Source organism: Calonectris borealis, chromosome 13, assembly GCF_964195595.1.
Source record: "Calonectris borealis chromosome 13, bCalBor7.hap1.2, whole genome shotgun sequence".
Classification (NCBI taxonomy): Eukaryota; Metazoa; Chordata; class Aves; order Procellariiformes; family Procellariidae; genus Calonectris; species Calonectris borealis.
The window spans coordinates 18179439-18192806 of NC_134324.1; the positions used below are offsets into that span (position 1 = coordinate 18179439).

At 38.7% G+C, this 13368-nt stretch overlaps 1 long non-coding RNA gene across 1 annotated transcript; it reads left to right on the forward strand.

Moving 5' to 3' along the window:
• The first annotated feature begins 1945 nt into the window (after positions 1 to 1945).
• LOC142087777 (uncharacterized) lies at positions 1946 to 9772 on the forward strand. The gene is made up of 3 exons (XR_012675592.1): positions 1946 to 2046; positions 4203 to 4327; positions 9703 to 9772. It is a non-coding gene; the product is annotated as an uncharacterized LOC142087777 (long non-coding RNA).
• Positions 9773 to 13368: the final 3596 nt, after the last annotated feature.

Here is a 13368-nt window from a genome sequence, read left to right on the forward strand (position 1 = left end):
ATATATTTCTTTATTTTTGCAGAACAACAAGTGTAAGTACTAGAACTACCGGACTTAAGTTAGATTGTAAACTTTGCCTAAAGTTAATCATGGACGCAATCACATCTTTGCAGTATCAAATTACAAAAGCACTGCAGGCAAATTGTTGTTTTCTTTAAGAGAAATATTAACAAGAACCTATATGTAGCAATATCTGTTCTGATAGTTTTTCATTAGTCTCAATGTATTTCAAAAGTCTCAGACCTTTTGAATTATTTTTCCTTTAGTTCAGGGAAATCTTTTATTTCTTTTAGGCTCAGCATCACCATTAGGCTGCATTAGTAATGTTACGTTCTATCAGTAAAGGTATTCTTTTTTGAACGAAGAGCAAGTAGTATGTGGACTTGCATCCAAAGTTATTGAGTATTGTTGTTGATTACTGAATATTCATTATGATTTTTTTCTGATCAACCAAAGGGAGTTTGGTACTACTTCATTACTTATAGTAATGGAAGTTAATATAGTTACTTATAATAACTAGAAGCTTTGAATCGAATTGGGGTCTTAGTAGATGCTGAACAACATAAAGTGAGAAACAATCCTTATCCAAAATGGCTTTCAGTCTAAGCTCTGGAATCTGCAAATATTCTGACACATTGTATAATTAGCCTGCTTTTCCTGAAATTGTCCCAAACTATCTGCCACAAGTCTTCAGAGATATATAATTTGAAAAAAGCAAGTCGCTACTGATCATATGCACAATGGCAAACCAACAAAGTTTGAGAATGTTGCTCCAAGTAGCTGACTTTTCTTGAGGATAGCAAGAAGTAGGTCCCCTACATAAAGCCAAGTATCTTGGCTACATTAAAATTTGTTGGATCAATCATGAGGGCACCTAAGTTTCTAAAAAAGAGAAAAAGGTTAATGGAATATTTTAATGTTGCACAACAACCGCCTTAGTCCTGCAAATGATTAGGTTATTTTGGCTACAACTACCAAAGAAAATAGCCTGAGGTTGCTGTCTGATTTGGAAAATTCTAGTCCAAATGAGATTTGTAATAGCTAGTGAGAACACAAATCTCGAGATTTGAAAGGAAAAAAAAGGCCAGTCCCTGGCAAACTTATTAATAAGTAGCACTACCTGCTTTGCTTTAATATCCCTATGATTTATATGCAAAGATTAAGAAACAATTATAATACAGCCCAAACTGTACTGAGAAGTATCGCTGGTAGGCATCTCGTGTCTCCTGTGAGTACCTAGAAGATCAGCGTCTGGTAGATGATTTCTCAATTCCCTTATGCAGCTGGTTAAAAGAAGTCTATAAATTTAAGGATAAATAACTGCACTGTCATGCAGTCTTTCAGCCAAGGTGGTTCTTAAGAACCACACCTAATTTAGGTCAAACTCGTGACTTCATTAGTATCGATCTTGCCAGTTGGCCAGCCACAGCATCCGTGAGGCTTCACAGGGCCCCGCGGGCTGCAGGCCAGCCGTGGACAGGAGCTCCCCTCCCCGTTGCACTGCCCTGCCTTTAGCAGATTTAAGTCATAACAAGCCGTTAAGTGCGGAGACAAGGGGTGAGAGCGAGGAGAGCGCTGGGGTTGGCACGCTCCGGACCACAAACGGTCTGGAGAAGATGGCGTGAAATGAAGGGGCTGTTCGAGATGCTGAGGAAGGGGAGGGAGCCTCCGGCCCGGCTAGGCCGGCGCGGAGCCGGGGCGCCGTAGGAGCTGAGGCACTGAGAGGCCGGAGAAGCGGAAGGAGCTGAGGCGCGGGCTGAGGCGGCTGGGGCGCGGGCTGAGGCGGCTGAGGCGGCGGCAGCGAGGAGGGCCCGCGGCGGGCGCTGCCGCTCTGCGCTTCCCGGCTGCTGCCACTACGTGCCGCCCTCCGCCAGCGGGCGCCGGCCTGCCGCGCCCCCCCAGCCCGCCAGGGGGCGCTGCTCCCTTCTCGCCTCGGAGCCGCAGCGAGGGGCCGGAGAGGCTGCCGGGAGCCGCCATTTTCTCGGCGTGCGCTGGCTGTTGAGCGGTTCCCGCAGCCGCTGCCGGCAAGGAGAGGGACGCGGTGCGGTGAGTTGTCAGGCGGGCGCGGCCGTGGCCGTCGGTACCCCGGGGCAGTGGGTGGGACGGGCTCCCCGGCTGCCCGCTTTGGCGGCTCTCGCTGCCCCGGGCAGCTCGGCGGGGCTCCCCGCGCGGGGCAGGGGGCTCGGTCCCTCCGCGCTGCCCGGGGCCCTCCCGCCCCTCACGCAGATGGTGCCGGGGGTCCCGAGGGCTGGCGGAGCCGCCGCTGACCCTGGCCTCTCGCAGGCGGCGGCGGGGGTGGTCGCCAGCCGGGAGAGGCGTTGCCATGGGAACGGTGCGCGCCCCCTCCGCCGTGAGCTGCCGGGCCGGGCCCGGCCGGCCCCGCCGGGTCACCCTGACCCCTGTCCCGGAGCCTCCGGGCGGGTCTGCGATCCGTGCCCCGGCTGCCAGCTTGAAGGTCCACAAGCGACTTTCCTCTGAATAGAACATTTAATGTTGTGTTCTCTTTACATAAGTAAAATAAAAATTTGCTATGCTAATGCGCACTTTTGTGGTCGTCTTTGGTTCTTTTGACATCTTTTAATATTGCTTTGTCTCCCCTTGCCCACTCTTTTTTCTTTTTTTTTACTAGACCCATCACTTTCTATAATGACCTTTCTGCTTCTTGTTAATAAAAATGCAGTTTTGTTCAAGTGTTCTAGGTAAGAATTCAGTAATTATTAAGAATTCTGCAGGAAGAAGTTGACTCGGATCCTATTTTTTTAAGCTACAATTCAAACTTCAGTTCAAGCAGTTCTCTTTTGCACAACGGCTATGTATTTATGCTGATATATTTCTTTTTAACAGTTAGTGTATGTCTGTTTCTGTACTACTGTCTCTCTGATGCTCCTATCGTCCTGATAGAAGCCCTAAAATGGGTGTAAGAACTATTTTCAGTCTTAGTAACTTCTGTCCATTTTAACTGTTACTAATCTGTATCTGCTAAAAAGTATAAATTTGTTCTTGAAACTGCTTTTAGATACTTTTGCAGAACTGCTTTCATTATCCCTTCATTGCTACAATCTTACGTTGCGATTTTAGTACTTCATATAGCTAAGTGGGAAGATGTTGTTTCTTAAATGAACGATCAGAAACTACAAGATCATGCGGTAGACCGATTTGGAAGGAAAAGCAATCAACCAGGGGAAAAAAATCACTTTTTTGTCAAATACTTCTTTTAATCTAATACTTTAACAAAGAGCAGTAGGATATACATTAACTTAATCTACTCTTTGTTTATCATGAAATAAATCACCACATAACAGAGAAGACAACAGTGAAGTGTTCTCTCTAAGAAAGCAAGTTTTCATGCGATGGATTTCTTGATTAAGCTTTTATTTGGGTGTTTTTCATTTTCCTATCTACTTGATTGCTTTGCAGTTTTCTTTGAGACCCTTTAAAGAACACCCAACTACTTCTTTCTGTAGAAAACTTGGCACCTACAACATTGGCCAAGAAGGGCAAAGGAATAAGTTAATTATTGCTCTGTACCTTCTCTGACCTTGCCCTTTGTAACCAGCAGCAAAAGTGAAAGAATTCTCATGGGGGTGGTTGTTTGGTTGTGGGTTTTTTTTTGACTGCTCCCACTGATATGGGGCAGACTTGCATTTGTTATCACAACAGTAAGAAAATGTGTGTTCATATCTTGGTTTTTGAAGTATGAGGATGGATTTCATTCCAGCCTCTGTGTACGTGTGATAGTGCTTCTACGTCTGTTGCTATCCTTCCAGGGTGGGCGAGACAGTTTCAGGGAGCTGAAGAGTTTCAGAAAATCCCATTTATAATCAGATGCAGAATTTCCTAGGAGAGAGAAGAGAAGGCTGGATCATTGGATCTTATTCCGTCTGCTGTTACAGTCTTTCTCCTTTTTGCTGTCCTCTAGTTTTTAATTCCAGGATTTTGTTTTGTTCCCTTTGGATCTTCTGGAGTCTCCCCAATCTTATGTCACTTGCTAGTTTCAGTAAAACATTTGAATTTCAGACTTGCCGTGACCTCAGACTCTTTCAACTTCAGAATATATTTTAATTTGGATTTCTTGGCCAAAGGATAGAATTTTAAATTTTTTTTTTTTTTTTAAATCATAGTTTTGGAGTTGTGCCTTCGTAAACTATGCTGAAGGTTATGTGAAAAGAAAAATTTTTAACCTTTGTTTTTTCTATCAACAGGAATGTAAATACTGGAATTTGTTCTAAAGATTGGTGGAAAATAGAGATGAAACCAGTATCTGCTTTGATTAATCTATTACTAAACTTGGTCTGATTGGATGCTAATTTCTTAGGGAAAAACTATTGTAAGTACCCTCTGCATTTTTTTGTTTCAGGAGTTAACAGCGTACAGTCCTTCGCTGCTTTTTCTTTTTCATAGCATGTTGTCTGACTTGTGGAGTTCTAATCCAAAATATTCTGAACGTGACAATTAAAAGTCAGGCTCCAGAAACAGCAAGATCTTTGAACATTAAAAAAGTAGCTGTGCATGAAGGTTGAAAGTATGTTAAGACTGAAGAAGGCATGCTGCAAAGCTTGAATTGAATGTCACTCTTATCATATAAAATGTAAAATGAAGCTGCACGTATCTTGCAGTTCATTGTCCTTCCCCTTCTATGTTTCAGAGAGTTTCTTATTAAATAGAAAGGAAAGCAGAGTGTTTTCAACAGGTGCAACTTTCATATTTCACTTTTGGTACAATATTATAATTAGAATTAATCCCCAAGTTATCCCAATTTCCTGACAAACTTAAAATACAGAGGATAATTCAGGAGAGATTTCCAAGTTTACAAGATGATGAGTTGTGTGTGTATATACGTACATATGTGTGTGTATCTATGTATATATGTGTAAAAATATATATACAAATTCACCTCATTCTTGAATGGCAAAACAATCATGCTAGTGATACCAGAAAGTATCATGATGCTGCTCCTGCGTCAGGCTGCAGTTAAATGAATGTGAATAATGAACTAAGTGGCACTTAGGTCAGGAGTATTAGCTGCGGGGAAGTGAACGCCCTCGCCAGTGGGCGAGGCAGGAGGTGACCGGCTCTCTGTACTTGGTGTGGTTTTACAACTTCTTTCTTTAGAATCCAGAAGATTCAGAAGTTTTGCTGTGGCATTAATCATGTTGCTATAGCTAAAGTTCCATATCATTATGTCTCCTTGATGAAAGACGCCCTCTTTTTCCATCTTTTTGTTCAATTATAAGTTTAAATGATTTGTAAAAGGATGTAACACTAAAAGCTGGAGCACAGCTCATACTCAGGAAGGGAGATGCATCCCAGGGCACTGCCGGTTTTGCTAGGCATTTTTTACTATTGGCCGTTCTGCTTAATATACCCCCATTGACTGGATAATTTTTTTGTTTCTTAACCAAAAAAGTGGTAACTCAACTTTTAGGGGTTACATTTCTATAGTGATACACTTTATAATCACAGATTTGAACTTTTATTTATTTATTTATTCATTTTTAGCTCATCTGCTTCAGAGTTGACAAAAGCAGTTTGTAATTTCTACTTTTAGGAGGGTGGGAACTGCTTAGCTTGCATAGCCCCCAAAACATATTGGTAGGCTTTCATGGATGGAACTATGCTTCAAATGGTATTAAATGCAGCTTCCAAGCTGTTTTGTATTAGAGGGAAAAGTTCTGGAAGTTTAGTCTCAATTTCTTGAGGAAGAACTTGAAGCTAAATCAAATTCCTGTTAATAATATGGCAGTTAATGAATTAAATTCTAAAATTAAAACATAAAAATTACATAAAACCTAGATTTTATATCACTTGAATTGTACGTCTAAAATGTAAGTGTATAATATAAAATGAAGAATCTTTTGAAAAATTGATTTTTCTCCTCCCCTCTATATGGTAGTGTTGTAGTACTGAATTTTAAATGTATTTTCACAGAGAGTTGCGTTTTGTGTGAGTTGTGATTCTGTGTACAGAATCTCAATAAGCTTAAATGGTACAATTCAAGTGACCTTGCAATTAAAAATTGATAGCAAAATTATACACGGACTTCTGTATGATTTACAGGACTACAGTGCCTTTCATGAAAAATATTTCATTATATTCCTGCTTATGCCATGAATAAAACATTCATCTTACTGGAACTGCCAGAGAAATTTGAGACTGTCAGGATTGCTCCTTCCTTTTTTACAGTTTTGTTTTCTTTTGGTGGAGGGTTATTTGAAGTCTTGTGCTTTTGGTGTTGGCTCTCCTGTTCTCTACTTTTACCTTTAGTCTCTCTTTCAATGTGTTTCTCAGTATGTTTGAGGTTTGGGGTTAGGTAGGATTTTTTCTGTGTTGGTTTTGGGGTTTTTTTGTGTGTTTTTTGTTGTTTTTTTGGGGCTGGTCGTATTTCCCCCTGTTTTTAGGTACTGTCATCTGTAGGCAATTCATTTCAGTGGCAGCAGCTGTCAGAACTAAACCTTCACTTTAGATAGGTTTCCCTATGTCCAAATTAAAAATGCCAACATCTTTTCACACTTTGCTTTGTACTAAACACTTAGAAAGGTGTGGTAGAGCTAAAATGGTTTTCTCCAGACCTTTAGTCCTTTCTCTTCCTTGGTCACTTTGGATAACACTGATTTATACATTCATTAATGCCTCTAATTGATTATGTCTTATGTTTGACTTTTGACATCTCTGTGGGACCATGTACTTAGGCTACAGCATGCCATTTTTTTCTATAGCGGCTGGTATTTACTCTTTCCTTCTCATACATTCAGCTAAAGTTCTTCTGAAGACATTTGTCTTGCAAGTTCACAAAAACAATTTTTTTTTTCCTTTGCCCTTGGCAGATGCTAATTTGTCCCACTCTTATCTACTGAGAGCACTACCATGAATTCATTGTTCTTGTTTATTGCTCTATTCCATACCCATATGACTTCTTCATGAAGAAAAATACGGTATGAATATCATTCTCAAAATGACATGTTTCTATTGGCCTGGTTATTTCTTTCTAAGATGGAGAGAGTGTAAAAGTCTTTGTGACGGGAGTCAAGAATTAGGAGAATCTAATAGCCTACTATAACCTTGAGCAGCTGACTGACTTCCTGTGATGATAAACCCTGATGGGAAGCTAAGTAGGACCTGTTTGAAAAACAGACAAATGAAGCTGAGCTGATGGATTTATGTAAGCTTTGGCACTGAATCAAAATGCATTGTGTAGATACATACCCTCTTTATAAAATGAAATAAAAAAAAATCTCTAAGCAGAATTTTTTTTAAAATGGCTATTGATAATTAGATGTAAACGTGAAGATTTGTAAACACTGTTTAAATAAATCCTATGTTTCCTGTGGTTTTAATCTTTATACATATGCTTTCAGTTAGCAGCCTGCACCTTCCTTGATCTAATTGCAGCTGAGCAGGCACAAAGTGAAGTTCAGTGAAGTGACATATGCATAATCTGTGTGTCAGCTGGTACAGTATGTTCTGTTTGATATTTACTTGGTGCACTACTCTCACATTTCAAAATTCAGTCAACAGTAAACACCAACATTGCTCTCATAGTCAGCATGTCAAGCAGTAGAAGCTCCATGTTTCTGTACCCTTTGGTTAGGAACATGAGGCTGTGCAAGTAGGTTTCTGACTTGGAGGTTACTGCCATACTTGTCATGTAGAAGAATTAAAAATAACTCCTTATAATGCCAATCTGTTTTAGGACTAAGGATGGAAATAATCATGTTTAGTAAAATATACTTGAAAGAGAAGAGCGGGTTTCGTACTTTTCCTTTGAAGCATTTCAGATCTAGGTAATGTGATGATGTCGTATTTTTGCATAAAATCATACCTGTTACTATTTTTAAAGCTGAATTGAACATGTTTGGCTTGCAAAACCACAGTGTACAATTTTGCATTTTGAATAAGTTAACATTTTTGCTATAAATTCTTGTCTTTATTTTTTCATATGAAACATAATCAATAGACTATATAAATTGGTACTTTAGCTTGAAAGTGGGAGGTGTCTTGTGACAAATACCTTCAGATGTTTAAAAGCAGGATTAAACTTGGCTCAGCTTCTGGAAGTCTTTCAGACTAAAATAGGCTTTTTTTAGTTACTGCATATATAAGAAGATATTTAATGCTTCAATAATAGTTAAAAAAATGTCCTGGGTTTTATAAGTGAAGATGAACTTTAACATTTCTGGACCTTCTACTTTTAATTCATATGTGATTAATTAAGTTTATGCAGAAAGGCTTAATTAACTTCTGTATACATGAAGTATACTCTCTGAACGCGGGTGTGTTGCTGGTATGTATTGTAAAGTCTTGTGTACACATCTTAGTTGGCTGCTTTTTATTAATTTGTTTCTTAGCCATGAACCATTAAAAAAATTATTTTCAGTTATTTTTCTTCTGCAGTTAATGTTTGTCTGAGTGCTGTTATGGTGCAGGATATTGTTCTAAATCATTACTCCAACTAACTGGAGTAAGGCAACTGTTAAAATACCTGTGTAGAAATACTATTCCTAAGCTAGTTTTAATTTTACACTTTGAACAGTTGCTTTTAGATAGTTAGTTGTTTGAGATAGAAATAATTTAACTTGATGTTGCATTTAAAGTAGTACTAATGTTGTATTTAAAGCAGTACTTACACAGGTGGAGTTTGCCTCAATGCTTAACAAATATGTTGATGTCTTTTTCTCTTAGATAAAGTGATACTGAAATGTAAACCAACTATGTTTAGAGGGGCTGTCGTAAGGAAAGGGCTTCATAATGTGCATGGAACATTGTTAAAGCTAGCAGATACCTGTGAGGGATTTGTCCTGCTTCTGTCATTGCAGTATTTAGATGTGGTTTTGAGAGGCTTCTAGAATGATGGTTGAATCTTTCTGCTCTAAAAGATCAAGATTAAATAATGTGGTTGATATAATTTGAAACAGTTACTTCATATTAAAGAATTGATCTGTGGTGATTGGACCTTCTGTCAATACTTACTGCTCTTTTGGTATGTGCTTTTCACGCTGTTTTGATTGTGAGGATTGAGATAGATTGCTTACCTCCAAAGAATCCAAATGTGGCAGGTATTTTGATTATCGCCATGTTGAGGGCATAATTTCTTTTTTATTCACCGTGTTAACAGAGGGAGTATTGCAACGTTCATAGCACTATAGAAAAAACTGTTTGAAAGAATAAAGCCGCTAATGTCAATGTTCTGAGTGATGAATGCATTATGTATAGGTTTTTTTAGTTTTATCCTAATGCTTATTTCCAATTATATTTTCCCTCAATTGTTAGAACTTTCAGTACAGTACATTGAGACTTTTTTTTTCCCTGCTTCAGATACTGCTGTTAGATCTGGCTGAAAGGCATTATCCTGTGATTTCCATTGCAGTTGAGAGTGGTACAGATATGAATTTTAGGTAGTTCTGTTAGTTTATTTTTGCCTAGCATCCGCAGTTAATTAACAGTAATCAATAAAACTGAAAAAGAACATCTCCGTTAATTGAATATCATCTCTATCCTGATTTCTAATATTTCAGTTTAGTCTTTGATCCTCTTCCTTCCCTCTTTGTGTCATTGCTCAAGTGTTTCCTTCTAAGTTCCTTAGCGTCATTAAAACACACACATATCTTTCCAGGAAACACCAGAGAATCAACAGAGTAAGTGGAGTAAAACTAATACAAACTGATTTAAATAATAGTTTAAAACTCATGCTGTTATTTTTGTTAGGAAAGCCTGTCATATATGAGACGTACCACCTACGTGATATTTTAAGTTCTGCAGCCTGTATTTTTAAAGGTGAGAAGTTATTTTGGGAGAAGAGGAGAAAATGCACAATTAAACATTATATGCTTATAGGCACTCTGAAAATGAAGCCTGCTTTAAAAGAAGTGGGGTCTTTGGGATGAAATGATCTAAGAAGTAGATCATGTTTGCCAATTGCATGAAATAAAAATTTTCAGAATTTTCAGCTTATTTACTAAAAAAAACATTACTAGGTTTCTTAAATTTTCTGATGTTGGAGGGGGAGAGTTTTAGTGAAAGAGCTCATAGAAGTACTGCAAGACCCAGGCTTGCTCATGCAGTGTAAGTATGATTTGAAAATCACCCCTGTCAGAGGGCACTGGAGAATCTGGGCCTTACTTAAGAGATAATATTTGTTCAAATTGCTTTGGTAAAATATCTTGCTTAGCTTATGAAAAATAATGATCTACTGTAAGCAGTGCATTCATGTTGTAACGAAGTTTTTTATCTATATATATATATGCACCTGGTATATATAAATCTATTTTTTTTATTCTTTATGTATATGATACTGCTGTATCAGACTTCTTTTATTTTTAAATATGGTGGATTTTAAGATGAGCTCTGATAACGGAGCATCTAAGTGGTGCTTAAAACAGAACATGCAGGTAGTTTACGAGAAGTGGGGGCATAATTAATTCTCTCTCTTAACTGTTTTTTAACTTCATGTGTTATAGTCATCGTTGTCGTATGTGGTCACCCCATGTGGCATAAGGAACAAAAAAGCACAAACCAAGGGTGATCTTTGTGTCTCCAGTACATTCTTGAGATCTGTCAGGCTTGAACCTTGGTCTGTCTTTAGCCCTGATTTCACTAAGGACAGGGAGGGCAAATTACAGAGAATGGCTGAGTAGATGGTCTCTGATTTGCCGCAGTTATTTTGTATGCAACAGATCAACGAGGGATGTAGAAGCTCTATTCTGATTTTAAAGTAAATATAAACCAAAAAAAGTTAATATGTAAAAATTTAAATAGGATGAGTTGTTTTTTCACTGTTTCTGAACTCATTTCTATATAAGTAAAATAGAAATGAAGATACACTGCTATTCATACATTGAAAGTATATGCATTTGTTTTGTTTTTTCAATGTACATTTTGAAAAGGAGTCTCTGAAGGATGTGAGGTAGGCTTTGTTTGGCCCCTTGTAGAAAGTCTTTTAGGCATGCAGATAAGAAAATTAGTTTGCAGCTAGTGGTATTTGAGTAATACAAGTTATTCTATGAATGCAGTGTAGTAGTAATGATGATAGACACATAAGGTCACTTGAAATCTTTACAGAAACAGTCCTAGAGGATTTAAAATAAGATTTTAAAAGGAAATAAACATGAACTTTTAAACTTTTGTTATAAAAATTGATTGTTTTCAATATACATATGTATATTAAAAAATACATGTATTGTGACAGCTTTCATATTACTGCATGTAATTACTGATTTTTTTTTTTTTCCCTTCAAAGTCAAAACAAGCATATAGGTCAGATTTGTAGGTCAGTCAATGTAATTTGTTCAGAAGCTATTTTCGAATTTGCTAAGCTAAAACAGAAAACCACAGTATAATTTCTAGTGTCATTACATTAGTCATGAACTGACTTACAGAAGGAATTAAAGCTGGTGCTCAGAAGTAGTCTTGTATCCGTGATTACATGAAGCAAGCATGCTGGGTCTCTTAACGTCATGTTTTCTCAATCTGCTTATAGGTTAATTATCTTTGTCATCTTGGCGAAGGATGCAGCGATCCTGCAATGCATAGTCATTTTAATTTTCCCTTCCCCCTTCTGAACTTTAAAAAATGGTTTTGTCCTTCCTGTAGAAGCTAAATCTGGTATTACATAAGTAATTATTATAATTGTAACATCTGCATTGACCATACATAAAGTATAATCAATATTAATGCAGGTGTTGAGGAAGGAGCATGTTGAGGAAGCTAAATTTTTGCCTGATTTTACCTTAAAAAGGTGAGGACTGGAAATAGATACATTTCAGGAGGACACTTGTTCAAATAAATACGTGTTCTGTTCTTCCTTATATGCATTTCTTTTTGCTAATTGCTGAATTATTATTGCTTTGTGCTAAGACGTCCGTTTGGGCAGTCTCATAATAATTTAATTTACCACTTAATAAAGGAGTAGGTTTGAGATGTGTATCAGCAGTAGCTTGTGTGTTACCCAAGACTTCCCAAGTCAATAATAATCACTGCACTTGTCAGAACAAGAGGTGAATTTTTACAGTGCTCTGGCTTCATCCATCTTGGGATGAAGGCGATGACTGTGTCAGTTTGTGGTTCTTGCACAGGACCTGAGGGAACCAAGTTGCTTTCTTTCATCCTCATGAAAGAAGGGGCTTGTCTGATGCTCTTAGCAGCCTTCTGGCACAGAAGGACGCAGGGCAGGACTAGCAGTTGGTACTTACCCTGGAAAAGTGTAGGCAGGAATAGGAATGTGGGACAGATGGTAGGGAAAATGACATTCCTTCAGGGAGGGAAGGGAGGAAAAGCTGAGTTGATGGCAGAGGCGCAGGAACTTTTGATGGAGAGCGTAGGCAGGGCATGGGAAAGTGGAAGCAGTGTTCTGGGCATGAACGCTAGTGCTGGGTAGTCCAAGACGCTCATCTTAAAAGCACAGCACTTTAGTAAAATGCCCCAGTGAAACATCTGATAGTTTATTTCACGACATATTTTGCTAAAAGGGAAAACGAGATCATAGAATCATTAAGGTTGGAAAAGACCTCTAAGATCATCGAGTCCAACCGTCAACCCAACACACCATGCCCACTAAACCATGTCCCTAAGTGCCTCATCTACACACCTTTTAAATACTTTCAGGGATGGTGACCCAACCACTTCCCAGGGCAGCCTGTTCCAAGGCCTGACCACTCTTTCAGTAAAGAAATTTCTCCTAATGTCCAATCTAAACCTCCCTTGACGCAACTTGAGGCCATTTCCTCTCGTCCTATCGCTGGTTACTTGGCAGAAGAGACCAACCCCCACCTCACTACAACCTCCTTTCAGGTAGTTGTAGAGCGCGATGAGGTCTCCCCTCAGCCTCCTCTTCTCCAGGCTAAACAGTCCCAGTTCCCTCAGCCGCTCCCCATCAGACTTGTGCTCCAGACCCTCCACCAGCTTCGTTGCCCTTCTCTGGACACACTCCAGCCCCTCAATGTCCTTCTTGTAGTGAGATGTATGTCTTTACAATATAACACACGCCCAAAGGCTTTTTTCTTTTTGATGATGGTTTTACCAATTGATACCCATCTAATGGGCATGGTGGTCATGGCCTTAGTACAGGGAAAAATAAAGATAGTTGTGTTTCAGAACTGGGCTGTAAAATCTTGCAAATGTGGTCTGGCTTAGATCAGTATTTTTAAAACCTTCATATTTCAGGTTTGGAAGCCTTTTGGCAGGGTTTTGCCCAGAGCTTTTGTTAAATATTTTGTTGATTTCATTCTTGCAATGTTTGTTTGTTAGGAAGTAGAACATGCTTTTAAAGGTATGCATGTATAAACCTGTGTGTTTTTCAGGTAAATTTTTATTGGCCTGTAAAACTTCATGATCTTCCTGCCTTTCTTTATGCCTTTTTTTTTTTAATTTTGTTTT